This window comes from Phascolarctos cinereus, unplaced genomic scaffold (assembly GCF_003287225.1).
Source record: "Phascolarctos cinereus isolate Bilbo 61053 unplaced genomic scaffold, phaCin_HiC Scaffold_2;HRSCAF=192, whole genome shotgun sequence".
Classification (NCBI taxonomy): domain Eukaryota; kingdom Metazoa; phylum Chordata; class Mammalia; order Diprotodontia; family Phascolarctidae; genus Phascolarctos; species Phascolarctos cinereus.
In genome coordinates this window covers 393,411,250-393,432,275 of record NW_027555625.1, presented here as the reverse complement: position 1 = coordinate 393,432,275, position 21,026 = coordinate 393,411,250, and the positions used below count along the sequence as shown (strand labels likewise).

The 21,026-nt window shown below is 39.2% G+C and overlaps 1 long non-coding RNA gene across 1 annotated transcript in view; it reads left to right on the top strand.

The window, feature by feature from the left end:
• Positions 1-21,026, top strand: part of LOC110212404 (uncharacterized) — a 36,667-nt gene that overhangs the window by 7,159 nt on the left and 8,482 nt on the right. Inside the window, exon 2 of the long non-coding RNA XR_002325656.2 lies at positions 5,926-6,069. This is a non-coding gene — a long non-coding RNA (uncharacterized LOC110212404). The remainder of the gene's footprint in view (positions 1-5,925; positions 6,070-21,026) is intronic.

Here is a 21,026-nt window from a genome sequence, read left to right as displayed (position 1 = left end):
AAGTGGGTACTTGAGAGATAGTGAGTATCTTCTCTGTGGAGGTCTTCAAGCAAATGTTAGATGACCACTTGTGGATTATATTGTAGAGGATACTCTTGACTGGACTAAATGGACACTAAGGTCATTTCCAGTTCTGAGATTATGTGATTCTCTGAGAGGCAACTTTCATTCTCTCTCTCTCTCTCTCTCTCTCTCTCTCTCTCTCTCTGTCTCTGTCTCTGTCTCTGTCTCTGTCTGTCTCTCTCTCTCTCTCTCTCTCTCTCTCTCTCTCTCTCTCTCTCTCTCCTCTCTCTCTCTCTCTCCTCTCTCTCCCTCTCTCTTCTCTTTCTTTTTCTCAACAAGAACTTTTCGGGCCTTGGAATGGAAGAATAGAAGAAGGTTAATAGGGAGTCAAAACCCAAGGCAAGGAAATAGATTACAAGCTGCCTGTACTGAACTTGTTACTAGGCTCAGATGTATAAAATACTCCGGTCTTGAAAAAGCTGGGGGGTAGGATTACTAAGCCAATTAAAGATCTGTAAAAGCTCATGGAGAATAGGAGTACAATTGGATTGGCCAAGGGCAAATGTTGTCTGGATTTTCCAAAAAGAGAAAATAGTGTAGTCTACAAACTATGGGCCAGTGAACTTGATTTCAACTTAATTCTTGGTAAGATTTTTGAAAATATTATTAAAATTATTATTATGTAGCAAATTAAAAATTTTAAATTAAAATAGTATTAAATATTTGGGATATGTTATTAAATACTAATGAAATATTATTTTAAAATAAAATTTAAAATATTATTGAAGGATTAGTTAGGTATTATATAGAAAAAGAAGTGAGATCACCAAGATTCAGCATAATTTCATCATAAACAGATTATGCCAGTCTAACCTATTTTTCTTTTTTGGCAAGGGTTACTAGAGTGGTAGATCAGGGGAGTCATATAGATTTTAGTAAAGGAAACGACAAAGTTTTTCATTCTATTCTTCTGGACAAGATGGAAAAGTAAAGACAAATAATAGTATAGTTAAGTGGATTTGGAAGCAGATGAGTGTCAGGATCCAAAGAGTAATAGCTAATATTAAAAAAAAATACCAGAAAGATTTGTGGTATATCTGTAGTCCAAGGAACTAACTCCCTCTATCAGAATCCTGTGACCATCCACGTTACTTAGCAGGTAAGCCTTAAGAAATTGCCTGAGGCAAAATGACTTTAAGTAACTTGCCTGGAGTCCCATAGCCAATAAATGCAGAAGGCAGTATTTTAACTCAGGCCTTCCAGACTCAAAACCTAGCACTCTACTATGTCAGGCTGCCTTTGCAAAGTATAACAACAATAATAAAACAACATTAATAATTTGATGTTAACTTGGAAGGAAGTTTCTACTAAGGTATAATAAAGATGCAATATTATGCTGTTCAATATTTTTTATCAATGACAAATGCACGAATAATATGTTGATCAAATGTGTAGATGACAAAAGGCTAGGAGAAGTAGTTACTACATTGGATGGCTGAGTAAGAATCCAAAAAGATCTTGACAAGCTAGACCATTAGGCTAAATCTAGTAAGATTAAATTTTATTGGGATAAATATAAATTTTTATACATGGCTTCAGAAAATCCCCCTCATTACAAAATAGAAAAGACATGGCAAGATAGTTTGTCTGACTATAGATGCAGTATACCCACCAAAAATGCAAAATCTTAGACTGCGTTTGAGAGACATAAGTTACCAGACTAGTGGGGTAATACTAATCCTGTTGCACTTCGCCTTGGTGGGACCGTATTTGGAGTATTTATTGTGTTCTGTTCTGGGCACCATCTTTTCAGAAGGACATTTATAAGCTAGAGAGTGTCCAGAGGAAAGCAACCAGAATGGTCAGGGGCCTCAAAAATCACATTTTGTGAAGTTGAGTCAAGAGAACTGAGGATTTTGAGCCTGGAAAAGAGACAACTTAGAGGAACAGGAGAGTTGTCTTGAATTGTATGGAGAGTTGTTTTGTGGAAGAAGGATTAGATTTTTCTGCTTTACTCTAGAGGTCAGAATTAGGAAAAATGGTGGAAGTTGCAGAGAGGCAGATCTTGGCTTAATTCACAGAAAAAGTTCCAAATAATTAGCACTATCCAAAAGGGAAATGAGGTATCCTGGAAGTTAATGGGTTTTCCTTAACTTTAGGGCTTCAACTTTGACAATATCTGATTCCAAATCATTGATAACAATTCATCTTTCAATATAATTTTTTCTTTAAAATTGCATTAATTTTATTTTTAACTTATGAAATAAAATAAGCATTTCCATAACACATTAGAATAAAAAAAGATGATTGCACATGATACTTCAAATCTATTGTGTACAAGTTGCTATTCCTTTTAAATACATGATAAAGTTATTGTGTAAATTTCTTTTTTGTCCCTTTTTTTCTTCTCCCCCTTACCCTAGAGATGGCTACCATTAGATACAAATGTGTATATATATGTAAAATCATTCTATATATACTTCTTTTATCATCTCTTTCTCTGGATGCAGATAGCATCTTCCTTCACATATCATTTGTAGTTAATTTGGGTATTTATAATAGTCAAAATTACTTAGTTGCTCAATGTTGTTCTTAAAACAATATTGCTGTAGGGTTTGCTGAGTGCTTTCCTCAAACATGGAGAGTCAGCTTGGCATAAAGGATAGAGAGCTAGCTTTATATTCTGGAGCTCCTATCTGTGCTCCTGGGAAGGTCAATTGACCTTTAAGTAGCTCTCTTAGAATCTAAGCTGCAGAAAAGCTGATTTAGTAGAAGTCTTATCTGAGAGTTTCACAAACCAGTGAAATCACAAGTCTAGGTCCTACCCCTTCTTCACGACAATCTTGGGAGATGGGTATTACTATCCCCATTTGGCAGATGAGAAAAATGAGCCTCAGAGAGATTAATTGAATGACCTAAAGTAATGAGACTTGAAATTGGGACTTCAGATTCTAAGTCCAGTCCCCTCTCCAGGACACTGTGCTACATCCCTATTTAAACATGATTCCATTGTTAGCAATTTTGTATGAACTTACATGAGGCAGCCAGGTGGTACAATGGTTAGAGGGCTGCACCTGGAGTCAGGAAGATGAGTCTTCTTGAGTTCCAATGTCTTCTTAAATGACAGGGTAAGTCACTTAACCCTGTTTGCCTCAGTTTCCTCATTTGTAAAATGAGAAAGAATTGGCAAACCACTCCAGCATCTTTGCCAAGAAAACCCCAGATGGGATCATGACTGAAATGCTGAATGACAAACAACAGCTACGTGAACTTGGGCATAATGTCATTATGAATAGTTTGATTTATAAACATATGAGGTTGTTGTATATGCTCCATGGTCCCTGGGAGGGCCAAATGAGAAACTTGTATATTTATAGTCTTGGAAGGTCCGCAGATTCGCAGAGTCAGATACTCGTAGAATGTGAGACCATCCATTTATTTAATTCAACTGATAGATGAAGAATTCAAGTCACAATTAGAGGAAGTGTTTGAGGTCAAACAGATTCATTTTGCAAATGATTCGTTGGCTAAGAAGGTTGTTTTGGGGGCTGCAGCCATAATTATTTCCCATCATTGTCTGAGTTAAAGGGCTCTGTCTTGCTCCTTTGCCAAGTGCAAACTTTTAGTTGATGGGCACCTGCTCATTAAATTCATTCTATCCAGGAGACAAAGTCACTGACACTATAACATATTCAAGAGGCATGAGAACTGAGAATTATGGTTAGTTCCCACAATGTCTATATTTTCCCAGCATTCTGATTCCTTCTATGTCTTGCTTGGCTGGACACCCTCTTCTTTTTTCAACCAAAAATTCAAGCTTTGCACTCCCATTTTCATAAACTGGGGCATTAACATTTTTGACTTGAGATTACTTCCTGTCCTGATCCTCCCCAGTTTGACCTTTGGCTTTATTTACATCCTGATCTTTGCATTCTTATTTCCTTGTGAATGACCCCATGATTTGGCTTCCGAACTTAATTCTGCAGTGGTACATTTTAAAACTCATCTTCCCTCTCCCCTTCACAAAGACTTAAGAGTCATCTTTGAACTCTGATTCTGTTTTCTACCTCAGGATCAACAGTACCCTAGAGATCATAAAGTTGGAAAAGATCTTAGAGGTCATTTAGTCTAATCCTTTCATTCTAGTGAAGATGAAACAGAAGCCTAGAGTGGCAAAATGATTTTCCCAAATCAACACAAGTAGTAAGTTAAGCTACGTCAGAGTCAGTTTCCTGACTCTTCATCTCATGCCAAGATGGTACAAGATACACACACACACGCGCACACACACAAAACATATGGTGTAATATATAATATATGGTATTTATATATATGGTTATATATACGTATACTATATCTATATCTATATGTAAACCTATAGCTTTATCTACATAGTGTATGTATATACATATGCCTCTGCCAGGTTTTTCACCTTGGGTCCGATCAGGGGTGCACTCAAACATCTCAAGCCTCTTTGTTGTTGTTCAATCATTTTCAGTCAAGTCCAACTCTTTGTGACCTCATTTGGGGTTTTCTTGGCAAAGATACTGGAGTGGTTCGCCATTTCTTTCTCCAGCTCTTTTGACGGATGAGAAAACTGAGGCAAAGAGGGTGAAATGACTTGCTCAGATCATGTAGTTAGTAAGTGTCTGCGGCTAGATTTGAATTCAGGTCTTCCTGACTCTAGGCTTGATATTCTATCCAGTGTGCCGCCTCTGGGGAGAACCAATTGCTAAATTTTCATTTTGAGTATGTATACCTTGGAAATTGGTAAATGCTGAAAATCAGACCTTGATTTAGTGTTGTTGAAGTTTTTTTTTTGACAGTTTAAACTTAAGAAAGTGATGATGGTGGAAATGTTAATACTGCAGATTAAATTTAAAAGTGTGCTGTGTATATATCATTTTTGTGGGGGACGTTAAGTCAGTTGCTAACCAGCACACAACTGGGTCTGTGGACAGATTTCAGAAACTCCATGAACTTGGATGGGGGACAAACAACAACAGTAACAACAAATATATCTTAGTTTTCAATAACCTCTAACTGAAATTTAACACTTCCCCTAATTTTGAATCTTTTTAAAAAAGCATTCTCTGTAAGGGTCCATAGGCTTCACTAGATTTTCAAGGGGCTTCGTGATACACACAAAGTTAGGCATTCCAGTGGATTTCGTGGAATTTCCAATGGAAAATGAATACTAGCACACTGAAAAGGGGTAAGCTGCTCTCTATGGGGTGGTCTATTCAATCCTACTGAAATTTACAGCTGGAAAGGACCCCAGAAGTCATCTAGTCCAACTCCTTTATTTTATTATTTTTCTAACCCCTTTATTTGACAAATGAGGAAACTGAGGCCCAAGGTCATAGAAGTAGTAAATAGTAGAGGTATGAGTAAAGCACAAGTCTTCTGACCCTAAACCCAGCACTCTATCTGCTGCCTCTCATGGGCTTTGTGAGCAATAGATGCTTTTTAAAAAGTTGGAAATCCAAAGGCCTTTCACCCCAGATTATTAAATGAAAAAAAGGATGAAGCAGGTCAGGAATTCAGCATTTTGATTTTCGTGCCAATAACCACTCAGACTATGGCTGGAGAGCAATTTGTTTTTTACTCTCTGTTTGCCATTGGACTGATTTTTCCCCCACAGTGTTGTCTTATTCTGCTGCTGTTGCAAAGGACTAAATAAATTCATTCTTTGTTTTCTAAGGAGACAAACACCCTCTTAACTTCTTTTTTTTTTTTTTATCATTACAGTGTTATGTACTTTTAGCCTGAACATGCTTTCATGGAAAAAAAAAAGTATACCCAAAGGCAGACAGATCTTGCACACGCTCCAAAGAAAATATTGTCCTTTGTTGTGAGTTGCTTCTCCAAACTTCCAAAATTCTTTGAAAACCCTGAAATAATCTTTTTTACTTATTCTAGGCGGAGTGGATCATTACCCAGGAGGTCTTTCAAAAAAGTCGACATACTCCCCATGGTTCACCTGCTCACTTGGAGGCAACCCACTAACCTGACCAGTTTTGTTTTGTACCTTAAGACATTGAAAATTAAATGCCCTGAATGAAGGTGAGCCATTCATTCCACACTTAGATGTTATCTTACTCATTCTTGAACAGCTGTACTTTATAGCTAGTTTTTTTCCCCCCCTTTAGAGTAGATTTGAGAACAAAGGTATAAAATTGGATTCTGGCCATGAAGTTTGCTCTTCTCCATTAAGAACACAAAGGCAGTCTGAGATTAGCAGCAATCTTCCCAACTCTCATAATGTTGCAATAATGACTTGGAGTATCTTTTAAAAGCCATTAGTAAATCCTAGCAGGCCGGTGGAGCTTGTTGGTAATTGTCATTCACGTTTGTCAGTGTTTCTTTCTTTCCTTCTGCCTCTGGGTAGCTGATAACAGTAGGTGGTATTTGGCTGGGAATGAGGGACCTAGGAAGATAGTGCAAAGCAGGGGGGAGTGCAGAGAGGTGAGATGAGAGACAGAGAGAGAGACAGAGACAGAGAGAGAGAGAGCAAAGCAAGAGAGCTCTGAGGCTGATTCACTGCAGGCTTCAGGTCAGAGTTATGAGAAGTACATCCAGACACTTGTGTAAAGCCTTCTCTTGACAGGGAATAAAGGACACCCCATAAACGTGACAGTTCATAGTCTTCAGAGGGAAGCAGTTTCAAACATGGCAAGCAGTCAGGTGCACCAATGAAGTACTTACTTTCAGACCTACAATTGATTCATGTAACACAAGTCCCTGTCACTCCCAATAACTTTTGCAAGAACCTAATGATGGGAGAGCAAATGCTAACAGGAGGGCAGAGCCCTTCTCTTCCACCCTTAACTGCCTGTTTCAGTCTTACTTATATTCAAGAAATCATATGAGAGGCAACCTGCCTGCTATGTAGTTTAGAGGTCACATTGTACAATGCCACACAATATAACTCCCTTTGTCCAGGGATTGGACTTAGAGGTTCTGATGCTTTAAATGAGTGGAAATGACTGCGTGGCTGGCAGCTACCCAATCCCTCACTTCTCCGGGGTTCTACCATTTCTCTTTGATGCCTAAGATGACATCTTATCATGCAATGAGACCGTTTTACCTGAGTACCCCACCAGAGCTTTTAAAATGGGAAAAAAAGAAACTTTCTCTACTCACTAAAGGAGCTTTCAATACATATGCTTGCATTTCTGGCCAATGAAAGAGTTAGATTAGGTGACCTTTAAGGTTCCTTCCATTTCTAACCTTAATCTATGAGGCAGGTCAGTGGTAAGGTGGATAGAACACTGGACCAGGAATCAGGAAGATATGAGTTCTAATCCATCCTCAAATACTTAATAGCTGTGAGATGTGGGGCAAGTCACTTCCCTTTGTCTGCCTTAGTTTCCTCAACTGCAAAATGGGGATAGCAATAGTACCTACCTGACCGGATTGTTGTGAGACTCAAAGGAAATCATAACTGTTAAGCATTTAGCACAATGCCTGGTACCCAGTAGACACTACCCCACCCCCACCCCTACCATGACAAATGTTTGCTGAATCTTTGGAATTATCTTTGATTCTTCTCTTTTATTTGTTCCTTACATGTAATCTGTCCCCACATTACTTTTCCTAGGTCTTCTCTTCTTCCTCTACATTCTTTCTCTTGGTGACCTCATCTACTGCCTAATTATAATCTCTATGCAGAAGACTCACAGGTCTATATATCTAGCCTCATGGTCCCCCCTAAGCTTCAGTTCTACATCACCAATTGCCTAGAGGACATTTTTAACTGCATGTCCCATAGGAACCTGAAACTCAACATGTTCAAGATTGAACTCATTGTATTTTCCCTAACTCCTGCCCCGCCTCCTTCTTCCAAGCTTCTATTCCTCTTGAAAGCACTACCACTCTTCCAGGGCAGCTAGGCGGCACGGGGATAGAATGCTGGGCCTGGAGTCAGGAAGCTGTTGCTGTTGTTGCATAGTTTTTCAGTTGTGTCCAACTCTTTGTGGCCCCATTTTTTTGGGGGGCAGAGATATTGGGGAGGTTTGTCATTTCCTTCTCCAGCTCATTTGGGGCAACTGAAGCAAACAGGGTTAAGTGACTTGCCTAGGGTCACACAGCTGGTAAGTGTCTGAGACCAGATTGGAACTTAGGATTCAGGAAGACCTGAGTTCATGTCTGGCCTCAAACACTAAATAGCTATGTAGTGTCATGGAAAGAGCACGGGTCAAGAGATTAGGGGATCTGGAGGAATATATCCTTGATTTTGCCACTGACCTGGGACAAATCACTTCATCTCCCCTTCAGCTTCAGTTTTTTCAACTGAAAAATGATGGAGTTGAACACAATGCTGTGAAGTTGGGGTCTAGAGGGATAGAACATTGCATATAAATGTCATGCTTTTGCAATGTGATGACTGTTTTTTCTGACTTCACCCCCTCTCTTCCTTTTAAAAAATTCCTGTTATAAAGGATAGCTCTCTGGGGGGGAGGGGAGGTAAGGAAGGATACAGGGGAAAACAAATACGCTGTAAAAGTGAGATATCAATAAAAATGTTTTTAAAAAAGTGAACAAAATGAATGCTTGTTGATTGATTTAAAGGCTCTCGACAAGTGTTTGATGCTTATGATATGAAAACACTTACAAAAGTTAAATGTGCTTTATTTTTGCTTTTCATTTCCATGGGTGTCTGTTCTATCTTCTTAATAAGGAATCATGAGAGACCATGTCACAATTCCTTCCTGCTATTAGTCATACTCCTGAAATATTTATCCCCCAAGAGCGGATGCTTATGAGTGCTGTTGGCTGACAATAAGAAAAAGTGGACAGTTTCTAGAAGCATCTGAAATATACCCATCAAGAGGCTGAGGAATTGTGGGGATTGGTTACCTCTGTTTTTCCAGATAAGCATGAAGCATTAGAATGCTGCAGGTTCCTGGGACTATGCACAGGAATGATGGATCGTGGTGAATCCTTTATAAGCCCTAAGCAGGGAAATGAGGTGGCCAAGGCATTGTAGTATGACAGGAAGAGCACTGGCCAAGGCTTTAGAGGATCTGGGGTCTATTATTGATCACTGACCTTGGAGAAATCGCTTCATCTCTTTCAGCCTCAGGTTTTTTTTATCTATCAAATGATAGAGTTGGATGTAATGGTCTGAGGTCCATACCAGTTCTATGAAATGGCTGGGAATATTTCAACCCATCTGCCCCCCTTCACATTTCTGTGGCCTGAGGTCCCTGTCTTAGTTCTAGGCACTGCTAAGTGCCTTGCTTCTTGCAGGCTTACTTATCACCCAATTTGTCTTGTGAAGAATTTCAGTCAAGAAAGTCCTCCTAGAAAGTGATATTGGTATTCACTCTACAATGTAATTTATAGTACCATCTGACCTGATGGTCAGCGATGCTGTCTGTGGGCTATAGTCAGTGGAGTTACATACAGGCCAGGAACAAACCCATGCAGGGCAGTGTAAGGAGGCTGATTCTGCCTCCTATCACAGTATAGTTAAAAGAGCACTGAATTTAGAGTAGGTAGACTTTAGACAAGTCACTTGAAAGGATAAACAAAAAAATCCACTTATTAAGTGTTAGCTACGCCCCAGGCACGATACTAAGTGGGGCAATACAAAACGAAAAGCTAGACAGTCCCTGCCTTTAAGAAGTCACATTCTAGGGGGGCGGAGCCAAGATGGCAGAGTGAAAGCAGTGACTCGCTTGAGCTCTCCCCCAAACCCCTCCAAATACCTATTAAAAATGGCTCTAAACAAATTCTAAAGCAGCAGAATCCACAAAAAGACAGAGTGAAGCAAATTTCCAGCCCGAGACAACTTGGATGGTTGATCAGAAAGGTATATCACACTGGGCTGTGAGAGGAGCGCAGTTTGGCATGGGTGCGCAGGCCACAGCAAACCTGAATCACAGGCAGCTGTGGCGGTTTTAGACTTCTCAACCCAGGAACGCCAAAGACAACTCAGAAGATCAGTGGGAAAAGTCTGTTTCTGCAGTGAGAGAGAAGCTAGATCTCAGCCTCAGTTCCCTAGCAAGTGCGGCCCCGAGGTGGCGGCTGCCTCCTGAGCTTCCAGCCCACAGACTCAGGGGGAATGTGGTGGCTGATCAGAGGGGGATTGTCTTGTTTTGCCCATGCTTGGATCTGGGTCACAGTTCTGAGGGGCAGTCCTGGGGTTAGGAGGAGCACTGGTGTGGTGGAGCTTGTAGTGGCTGTGGAGAGAAAATCTTCCTCACAGTTCCAAGACAGAAAAGAGTGCTGGTGGTCACTCATAGTCCAGAGCCCAGGTCAGCAAAGGAGTAAACACCTCGCCCCTTATCATACCACCTTGGAAGAACTGAAAATTTACAGGTCCCTAAAAGTATTTCTGAAAACAGCTGTACAAAGCCTCCACATTGGAAGCAGACCTCTATTCTTAATAAAGAGTTTATAACTCAACTAATTGGCTGGGATCATGAGCAAATCTCACAAGAAGTGTCAGACCATAGAATCTTTTTCTGGTAACAAGAAGATCAAAACCTACAACCAGAAGAAGACAACAAAGTCAAAACTCCTACATCCAAAGCCTCCAAGAAAAATATGAATCAGTCCCAGGCCTTGGAAGAGCTCAAAAGGGATTTGAGAAGCAAGTAAGAGAAATAGAGGAAAAACTGGGAGGAGAAATGAGAGTGATGCAAGAAAATCACGAAAAACAAGTCAACAGCTTGCTAAAGGAGACCCAAAAAAATACTGAAGAAAATAACACCTTAAAAAATAGCCTAACCCAAATGGCAAAAGAGGTCCAAAAAGCCAATGAGGAGAAGAATGCCCTAAAAAGAAAAATTGGCCAAATGGAAAAGGAAGTCAAAAGATTACTGAAGAAAATACTTCCTTAAAAATTAGAATACAGCAATTGGAAGATAGTGACTTTATGAGAAATCAAGACACTGTAAAAACAAATCCAAAAGAATGAAAAATTAGAAAACAATGTGAAATATCTCATTGGAAAAACAACTGACCTGGAAAATAGATCCAGGAGAGAGAATTTAAAAATTATTGGACTATCTGAAAGCCATGATCAAAAAAAGAGCCTAGACATCATCTTTCAAGAAATTATCAAGGAAAACTGCCCTGATATTTTAGAACCAGAGGGCAAAATAGAAATTGAAAGAATCCACAGATCTCCTCCTGAAAGAGATCCCCAAAGGAAAACTCCTAGGAATATTGTAGCCAAATTCCAGAGTTCCCAGGTCAAGGAGAAAATATTACAAGCTGCCAGAAAGAAACAATTCAAGTATTGTGGAAACACAATCAGGATAACACAAGATTTAGCAGCTTCTACATTAAAGGACCACAGGGCATGGAATATGATATTCTGGAGGGCAAAGGAGATAGGATTACAACCAAGAATCACCTACCCAGCAAAACTGAGTATAATCCTTCAGGGGAAAAAATGGTCATTCAGTGAAATAGAGGACTTTCAAGCATTCTTGATGAAAAGACCAGAGCTGAATAGAAAATTTGACTTTCAAATACAAGACTCAAGTGAACATGAAGAGGTAAACAGAAAGAGAAATCATAAGAGACTTATTAAGGTTGAACTGTTTATATTTCTGCATGGAAAGATGATATTTATAACTCATGAGACATTTGTCAGTATTAGGGTAGTTGGAGGAAAAAAATTATATATATGTGTATATATATATTTGTATATAGATATAGATAGATAGATAGATAGATAGATAGATAGATAGATAGAGGGCACAGGGTGAGTTGAAGATGAAAAGGTCATGTCTGGAGAATAAAATTAAGGGGTGAGAGAGGATTTTACTGGGAGAAGGAGGGAGAGGTAGAATGGGGTAAATTATCTCACAAAAAACAGAAAAGAAAAGGCTCTTACAGTGGAGGGGAAACAGGGGAATGTGAGAGGGAATGAGTCAATTTTATTCTCATAGGATTTGGCTTAAGGAAGGAATAACATACACACTCGATTGGGTATGGAAATCTGTCTTACCCTACTGGAAAATAGGGGGAGGAGGGGACAAGAGAGCAAGGGAATGATAGAGAGGAGGGCAGATTGGGAAAGGGGGTAATCAGAAGCAAACAGTTCTGAGGAGGGGTAGGGTCAAAAGAAAGAATAGAATAAATGGGGTGGGGGTGGGATGGAATTAAGGGAAATAGAGTTAGTTTTTCACAACATAACAACTATGGAAGTGTTTTGCATAACTTCACATGTATAACCTATATTGAATTGCTTGCTTTTTCAATGAGGGTGGCTGGGGAGGGAGGAAGGGAAAAAATTTGGAACACAAAGTTTTAGAAGCACATATTTTAAAAAAATGTTTTCACATGCAAGTGGGAAATAAGAAATACAGGAAATGAGGTACAGAAATCTACCTTACCCTACAGGAAAGTAGAAGGGGAAGGGGACAATAGAAGGCGGGCAGGGATAGAAGAGAGGGCAGACATCAGTTGGGGAATGGCTGAGCAAGTTGTGGTATATGAATGTAATGGAATACTATTGTGCTATAAGAAATAATGAATAGGCTGACTTCAGAAAAACCTGGAAAGACTTGTATGGTCTGATGCTGAGTGAAGTGAGCAGAACGAAGAGAACATTGCACACGATAACAACCACACTATGTGATGATTAATATTGATAAACTTAACCTTTCTCAGCAATACAAGGATATAAGACATCTCCAGAGGCCTCGTGATAGAAAATGCTGTCCACATCCAAAGAAAGAACTATGGAAGTTGAATCACTATCACTTATTTTTACCTTCTGTTGAGTTTTGTATCATCTTTCTGATGGTTCCTCCTATTGGTTTTATTTTTTACTTACAACTTCACTAATGTGAAAATATGTTTAATAGGAATGTAAATGTATAGTCTATATCAGATTGTGTGCCGTCTTGGGGAGGGTGGTGGGGAGGGAGGGGGAGAAAAATTTTAAACTAAAAAGTATATGGAAGTGATTGGTGATAAATCAAAATAAATTAATAAAATAATGATTGAAATAAAAAGAAGGGAGGGCAGACTAGGGGAAGGGATATTCAGAATGCATGCCATCTTGTGGTGGAGGGAGGGGCGAGATGAAAATTTCAAACTCAAAATCTTGTGGAAGTAAATGTTGAAAACTAAAAATAAATAAATTTTAAAAAAATTAAGAGAGTCCCCCCCCAAAAAAAAAGAAGTCACATTCTATTAAGGGTAGATAACACATATAAGGGAATGGTGACCAACGAAGAGTGTCTTGTTCTGGGTCCAAATTGTGTCCTCTCTGAAATAAAGGAGCTGTACTAAGTTCTTCTAAGATATGCTTCCAACTTTAAAATATTACTATTCCTCTCTATAACTCTGTCCCCTCCTTACCCCGGAAGCTATTGGATTAATTGGGCTCCCTGCAAGGCAATTTTTTTCTGCCTTGAGAGGTGATGACTGAGAACTGATCTAGGAAGAGGAGGAATTGCTGTCCTTAGAGAAGCAACGTGTTCTTTAGTGCAGATCAGTTAAGGTGTATAAAGCATCATCGTCTCCAGAGGCTGGCGCCAAATTAGTAGCTTGGAAAAGCTTTCCAGGGAGGCCCAAGGTTTGCAGAAATTGCCAGAGATAAGGGTTGGGCTCCAGGTACAAGCTTCTTAGGACATGAATAAAGACAGGGTTTGTTTCTGTATTTTCCTTTTTTTTATTGGTCTGGGCATATTCATGTGATACATTTTTTCCTGTGTGTGCTTTGAGGATTCTTAAGGGTCGAGAAAGCAGAGGATTGTGAGATGACAACCCAGAACAGAGAAACACCTTTTGTTTATATGAGAGATTGAGAGTTCTTGTAAAAAGAACCATACTGTGCTCTTTAGGCCCAATTCCAGAGGAAGCTCGATCCAGATATGACAATCAGGGAACTCTTGGTACTTTGGTCACAGAGAGATATAAAAACAACCAAACATGGCCTCAAGGTCTACTCATAAAGCAGCACTGTCTTTAACCATTTGGTTTCTTGACAGGTAGTTTTTTCCTCTGTCGGGGAACTTTTCCCTATGTGCAAAACATGGAAGGATATGTGTATATGTATGAGTGTGTGTACGTGTATGTGTATGAGTATGTGTATGTGTATGTGTATGTGTATGTGTATGTGTATGAGTATGTGTTGGGATTATGGGATTCAAATTGTTCAGTTGTTTCAGTTATGTCCAACTCTCCATGACCCCATTTTGGCATTTTTTTGGCAGAGACTGGAATGGTTTGCCATTTCCTTACAGCTCATTTTACAGATGAGGAACTGAGGCAAACAGGGTTAAGTAACTTGCCCAGGGTCACACAGCTGATAAGTGTCTGAGGCCATCATTTCTCAGATATACAGAGAATTGAGTCAAATTTATAAAAATACAAATCATTCCCTAATTGATAAATGGTCAAAGATATGAACAGTCAGTTTTCAGACAAAGAAGTCAAAGCTATCTCTAGTCATATGAAAAATGTGCTAAATTATTATTGACTAGAAGAATACAAATTAAAACAACTCTGAGGTACGACCGCACACCTATCAGATTGGCTAATATGACAAAAAGTGAAAATGTTGCATGTTGGAGGGGATATGGGAACACTGGGGCACCGATGCACTGTTGGTGGAATTGTGAACTGATTCAATCATTCTGGAGAGCAATTTGGAACTATGCCCGAAGGGTTGTAAACTGTGTATACCCTTTGATCCAGCAATGCTGCTGTTGGTCTATCTCTCAAAGACATCCAAAAAAAGGGAAAAAGACCTATCTGTACAAAAATATTTGTAGCAGATCTTTTTGTGGTGGCTAAGAATTGTAAATCAAAGGGATGCCCATCAATTGGGGAATGGCTAAACAAGCTGTAGTTTATAATTGTAATGGAATATAACTGTGGTATAAAAAATGACAAACAGGATGATTTCTGAAAAACCTAGAAAGTCTTACATGAACTGATGCATAGATTCAAGACAATCCCCAAACACTAATGATGAAGCATTCTGTCTGCCTCCAGAGAAAGAACTGATATTGATTGAATACAGACTGAAACATGCCATTTTTCACTTTCTTTCATTTTTTCTTTTATTAGAGTCTATTTTTTTTTTTAGGCAATTGAGGCTAAGTGACTTGCCTAGGGTTATGACTTCAGGGCCGGTGCTCTATACACTGCACCACCTAGCTGCCCCTATTAGAGTCTTCTCGTACAAAATGACTAGTATGGAAATGTTTTACATAATTACATGTGTGTAATCTATATCTGATTGCTTAGCATCTCAAGATAGAATTTGGAACTCAAAACTTTAAATAGAAATGTTAAAATTTTTTAAAAAAGTGTCTGAGACCAGATTTGACCTGATTCCGAGCCCAGTGTTCTATTCACTGCAGCACCTAGCTGCATAGGATTCAATTAGTCAAAACCAAAATGGGCTTTGAGTAAATGGAAATTATCATGATTTCATGGAGCAAGGGAAGAGTGTGAAGGGTGTGTCTGCTTGCACACCAACACGTGCATAAAAGAAAGATTGCATTCGATATAGTTGGAAAGAATATAAGGCCTAGAATAAACACAGTCCTCAAGGAATTCCTCCCACCCCACTCAACAACGTCCGAGAAGCCATGATTCTAAAAGCATTACATGTATCACAGCATCTCTTGAAGTGGAGAATCACTCAGCTCTGCCACTAGCTATTTATGGAACTTTGGGGAAGTCACTTTCCCCTCCGGGTCTTAGTTTTGACATCAATAAAATAATAAGATTGGATCAGCTCTCTAAAGTGTTTCCCAGCTCTCACATTTCTTCCCCTCTCTCCTTAAGCCAACCGTGCCATCCTCCTACCACTCACTTTTTGCCAGGCACCTTCACAAATGCTTTACTGAGTCCATCCATGATGGACTCTCTCTTTTCCCCAACTCTACACTACAAATCATCTCAACCTGATAGTTCACGCTCTCCTCCTTTGTTCTGGTCTCCGAGGAAGAGGAGGCCCTTCTGTTTGTTAACACCAACTCCTCTACTTGTGCCCTAGACCTCCTTCTACATGCTCGGTGAGCTTGTCCCTTTGATCAGTGCCTCCTTATCTCCTGGTTCCTTCCTAACTGCTTACACACATTCCCCTTTATCTTAAAACAAAAAACTTCTTCATTTGATCACATCATCCTATAGCACTCATCCATTTCACAGTCAAATGTCTAGAAAAAGCTGTCTAGACTAGTTGTCTCCATTTTCTCATCTCACACTCACTTCTTAACCCCTTGCAATCTGAATTCTGACCTCATCACTCAAATGAAACCATATTTTCCAAGGTCACCAGTGACCTACTAATTGCAAAATATAATGGCCTTTCCTTAGTCCTAATGCTTCTTGATCTTTCTGCAACATTTGATACTGTTGACCCTTCTCTTAGACATTTTTTCCTCCCTAAGTTCTCCTCCTCCTCCTCCTTACATTGCTTTCTCTTCCTACTTGTACAACCATTCTTCATTCTCTTCTGCAGTATTACCACACTTGTCCCATGCCCTATGTATGGATACCCTCCAGGGTTCTGTCTTGGGTCCTTTTCTCTTTCTATACTCTCTTTTGTGGTGATCTCATCAACTCTCATAGGTTCATCTCTCTCCTTTATGCAGATAACTTCCAGAGTTATACGTCTAGCCCCAATCTGTCTCATAAACTGCCTATTGGACATCTCCAAACATATGCCTAATAAGTACCTGAAATGCTATGCATCTAAAACAGAACTGGTTATCTTTGCCTCACTAACCCTCTCTTTCTTAATGTCTTTTGAGGAATTCGTCCTGCTTCGAGGCATCAAAGTTCACAAATTAGACTCATCTTTGACTTTTCCCTTTTCTTTTTCACTTCTCATGTTCAATAAGTTGCCAAGTCTTGTTGATTCAACCTCCACACCGTATGTTAAATCCAACCTGTTCTCTCCATTAACATGGTGTCTACCCAGGTCAGATACTCACCAATTCCTACCTGGGCTATTGCAATAACTTCCCAATTGGACATTCTGCCTCAGGTCTTTCCACCCTCTCTAACACATCCTCCTCACAACTGCCAAACTGATATTCCTAAAACAGTCTGACTGTCACTCCCATGGTCTAGAAACTCCAGTGGCTCCCTCCTGCCTCTGAGATCAAGTAAAAATTCTTCTGTCTTTTAATGTCCTTTACAATCTGACCCCCGATTACTTTTCTGGACTCATTGCACATTGCTCTTTTTTCCACACTATATTCCAATCAAACTGCCTTACTGGCTGTTTCCTGTACTTGACATTCCATCCCTGGGCCTCTGCACAATCTGTTCCCTTCACCAGGAAAGTCCTTCTTCCACATTTCTGTCTCTTAGAATCATGCATTTCCTATAAAGTTCAGCGCAAGTCTCACTTTCTAAATGAGGCCCCTCCTGATTTCAGTTTCTAGGGCCCTCTCTCCAGAAATTACTTTTTATATTTATAGTGTAGATATGTGTATATTGCTAAATTTATAATGTATATTACTTTGTATACTGGAGACAGCTAAGTGGCTCAGTGGATAGAGCTCTAGACCTGGAATCAGGAGGAAGTGAGTTCAAATACTGCCTCAGATACTTACCACCTGTGTGACCCTGGATGATTCACTTAACCTCTGTTTACCTCAGTTTCGTCATATATAAAATGGACATAATAATAGTACCTACATCCCAGGGTTGTTGTGAGGATAAAATGAGATACTATTGGCAAAGTAGTACTTTTGCAAACCTTATAGCACTATATAAATGCTAGCTATTGCTGTATATATTTCATATTTGATTTTTAAAGTTACATTATGGAAGTGAATTGGGCTCTGGGGTTCCATTTAGACACTGCAGAATTAGGGACATTAACCTGTTAGCTTTCATTTTCTCATTTATACTTACTACTCAATAGAAAGGGCAGGGGGAGAGATGTTACAGGGAAAGTATCCAAAAGAAATGGAAAAGCATGTTTTAAAAAATTAATAAGAGGATGAGAAGGGTATATTCTATTTCAAAATTTTGTCTGAACTAGCCCAAAGATTTGAGTCCTAAAATTGTGTGTGTGTGTGTGTGTGTGTGTGTGTGTGTGTATGTACAGCTATTATAATCTGTTACGGTGTTGATTCAAATCATCATGTTAATGAGATTATAATGACAATAATAATCACACCTGTAATAATTCCCTTATTGATCCCAAGTTCTTTATCTCACTTTTTAAAACCAAGTTGCCACTATGGGTATGGGATAGGGAGAAAATTAGGAGACTGAGAGTCAGGAGACCTGGGTTCTATCCCTCCCTGGCTCTGCCACTAACTTGCTGTATGACCTTGGGCAAGTCACTTCTGAGGGCAACTTCAACAAGTAATCTTTCTAAGCCTAAATTTCCTGACCCTTAAAATGGAGATGGGGGTGGGGGGATAAGGAATAAAGAGATGTACATCTCTTAAGTCTCTGTCCAGGGCTAAAATGTTGTGGTCTTTCCTTTTCTTATTGAGCAAACCTATATTTATTCCAAAACCTAGCTTTTAAAAGATTATTAGATGAAGCTTCAGAAAGTTTTGAAAAAGGATGATAAAATGATTTTCCCAGCCAGTATTCCCTTATTGTTACCTTGCCAGCGTTCTTGTTGGTGTTGACCAATGGCAGCATTCTAGAATGGGTTATTAAACAGATGGTTTGTGAGAATGTGGAAACGGAAGCTGTGACCAGGGTTCAGCATCACGCACTTTCCCCAAAGCAATCCAGCTTGTTCTCCTCCTCTTCCGTTCTGGGCCTGAATCAGTGTCCGTCTGCCTTGTGTGTTCAAAATAGGTGTTCTGATGAAGTGCTTCTATGGGTTTTCCATACAGCTGCCCAGAATCATTTGGAGAGAAGTATTCTTTATCAACTTGAGCGTGTGCTCCCCTGGCTGGGCATTGTGGCTGAACTCTTTTGAGTGATTTTGAATCTCTTTGAGGAGGCTTTGCAGTGTTATGGTGCTTGATGCAGTTAGCACGATATCAATCGGAGCATTATCTAGAGAGAATCTATCCAGGATATCTTTTTTTTTTTAAATTTTATTTTCAGTTCCGAATCCTCTTCCTCCTGATTCCCCTTTTCACAGCCATTGAGAAAGTAAGAAAAAACAAAACCTGTTAGAAAGTCGTATCGTCAAGCAAGGCAAATTCTCCCATTATCCCTCCCCTCCCCCACCCTGGCCATGTGTAACGATCTGCACTCTGAGTCCGTCACCTCTCCATTCGGAGGTGGGTAGCATGTTTCATCATGAGTCCTCTGGAACATCTTCCGTGGCAGTGACAAATATCTTTGGTGAGCATATATCTCTGTTTTATTCTTCATTTTGTAGTAATAATATAAGTCACTGAAGAAGTTTATCTCTGTTATATCTTTTAAGGACTCATGATTTTTAAGATTTACAAAGGAGACACTTTATTGGAGAGGGTAAAATGCCATTTTTTTCATTAAACCTAATGCCTTTTAGAAATAGTCAATAAACAGTAAGTGCCATAGGATCTTGTATTCTTTACATGTTTCAATCATTTTGTGTTGTTGGGAAGATATGACTTGCTAGAGAATGTAATTTCTAAAAGTCTTGCTATTCGCTTCTTATGTCTTTATCAAGAATGCCTTAGACAATGGTATAGATCAGGGGTGGGGAACCTGTGACCTCGAGGACACATGTGGCCCTCTAGGTCCTCAAGTTTGGCTCTTTGACTGAGGCCAAGTTTTACAGAACAAATCCTTTTATTAAGGGGATTTGTTCTGGGAAGTTTGGATTCAGTCAAAGGGCTGTGGCCTCAGGTTCCCCAGCCCTGAGCTAGATTATTCCTATAGAGGTACGTACTCATAATTTCTAAGTAACCTTTATTTTAATTTAATTGTTTTAATAATAATACTAAGGTACATGATTTTTCATTCCCTCTTTCAGTTGTCTTGAGACTCAACCCCTTCAACACTCTCAGAATTGTGTTACCATCAGCATGGTCCTTATCTATGTCTATTTAATTTAATTCTAGCAGCATTCCACATCTTTGTCTTATTTAGAGCTATTTCTACTTCTTCATATATTATATCCAGGACTATGATGTTGCAATCTATATGTAGTGACTCGCCTGTCATTTGAGGAGAAGGGAATTTGTAATAAGCATCTTTATAGATTTTGTCTAATGCTCATCTGTTCATTGTCCTGCCTGTGTTTTTGATATTAAACATTTCTGGGCTGATCTGACTTAGATCTCTACTAAGGTTTCTGTAAACTTGTTTTCCTTCTACTGTTTCTCACTCTTTTATGTGGTGATACTGCTTACAGTCGTCCACTACATTCCCCCTTAAGATGCTATAAGTAAGTCTATATTCTAAACTAAAATCTCTTCCCAGTGATTTTCATCAATTAAATTTCCTCTGAAAGTGGTGATAGTCTCTGTTAAGTGTTCTTTCATATGATTCCCAATTTTTGTCTTGTTTAAAATCGGTCAGGTTGGAGCTGGTTTGATCACCCACTCTATCTCCTCCAGATTGTATTCCTCCTTGAAATATTACAAATAAGTCAATATTCTAAATTAGTATTGCTTACAACTGCTCCATAACTCTACTTGGCAAAGAAATCAAGTGCTTTAATGACTGAGATGGTTTCTAGGAGTTTTTGGTCTTCCCAGTGATTTTTACCAATTAAACTTCCTTCAAAATTATTGACTCTCCAGAGCTTAGTACAGTATCAGCCACATCATAGGTGTTTAATAAATGCTTGTTTACTTGTTGGTTTGATTGGAAATGTCCAGACAAAGCTGGAGTGCCTCTCTGTGTTTGAGATTCTAATTATGAAAGAAAGTTGGAAAAATCAGAGCTTGAGCTATCCGCTTCAGAGAAAGGTGAATGTCATGAAACATACTACAATACCCCTGCACCTCCCAGAGTTGACACATTTTTAAAAGCTTCCTCTAGATCCACTTTCTTTCCAATTAGAGGTGGAAAATAACGACTTGAAAGAACAGCCTATGGTCTGGTGCCAGAGTCCTTGGGAGTGGCCAAGCTATTGTGAGTTCTCCATTGGTAATTTTTTATTTTGT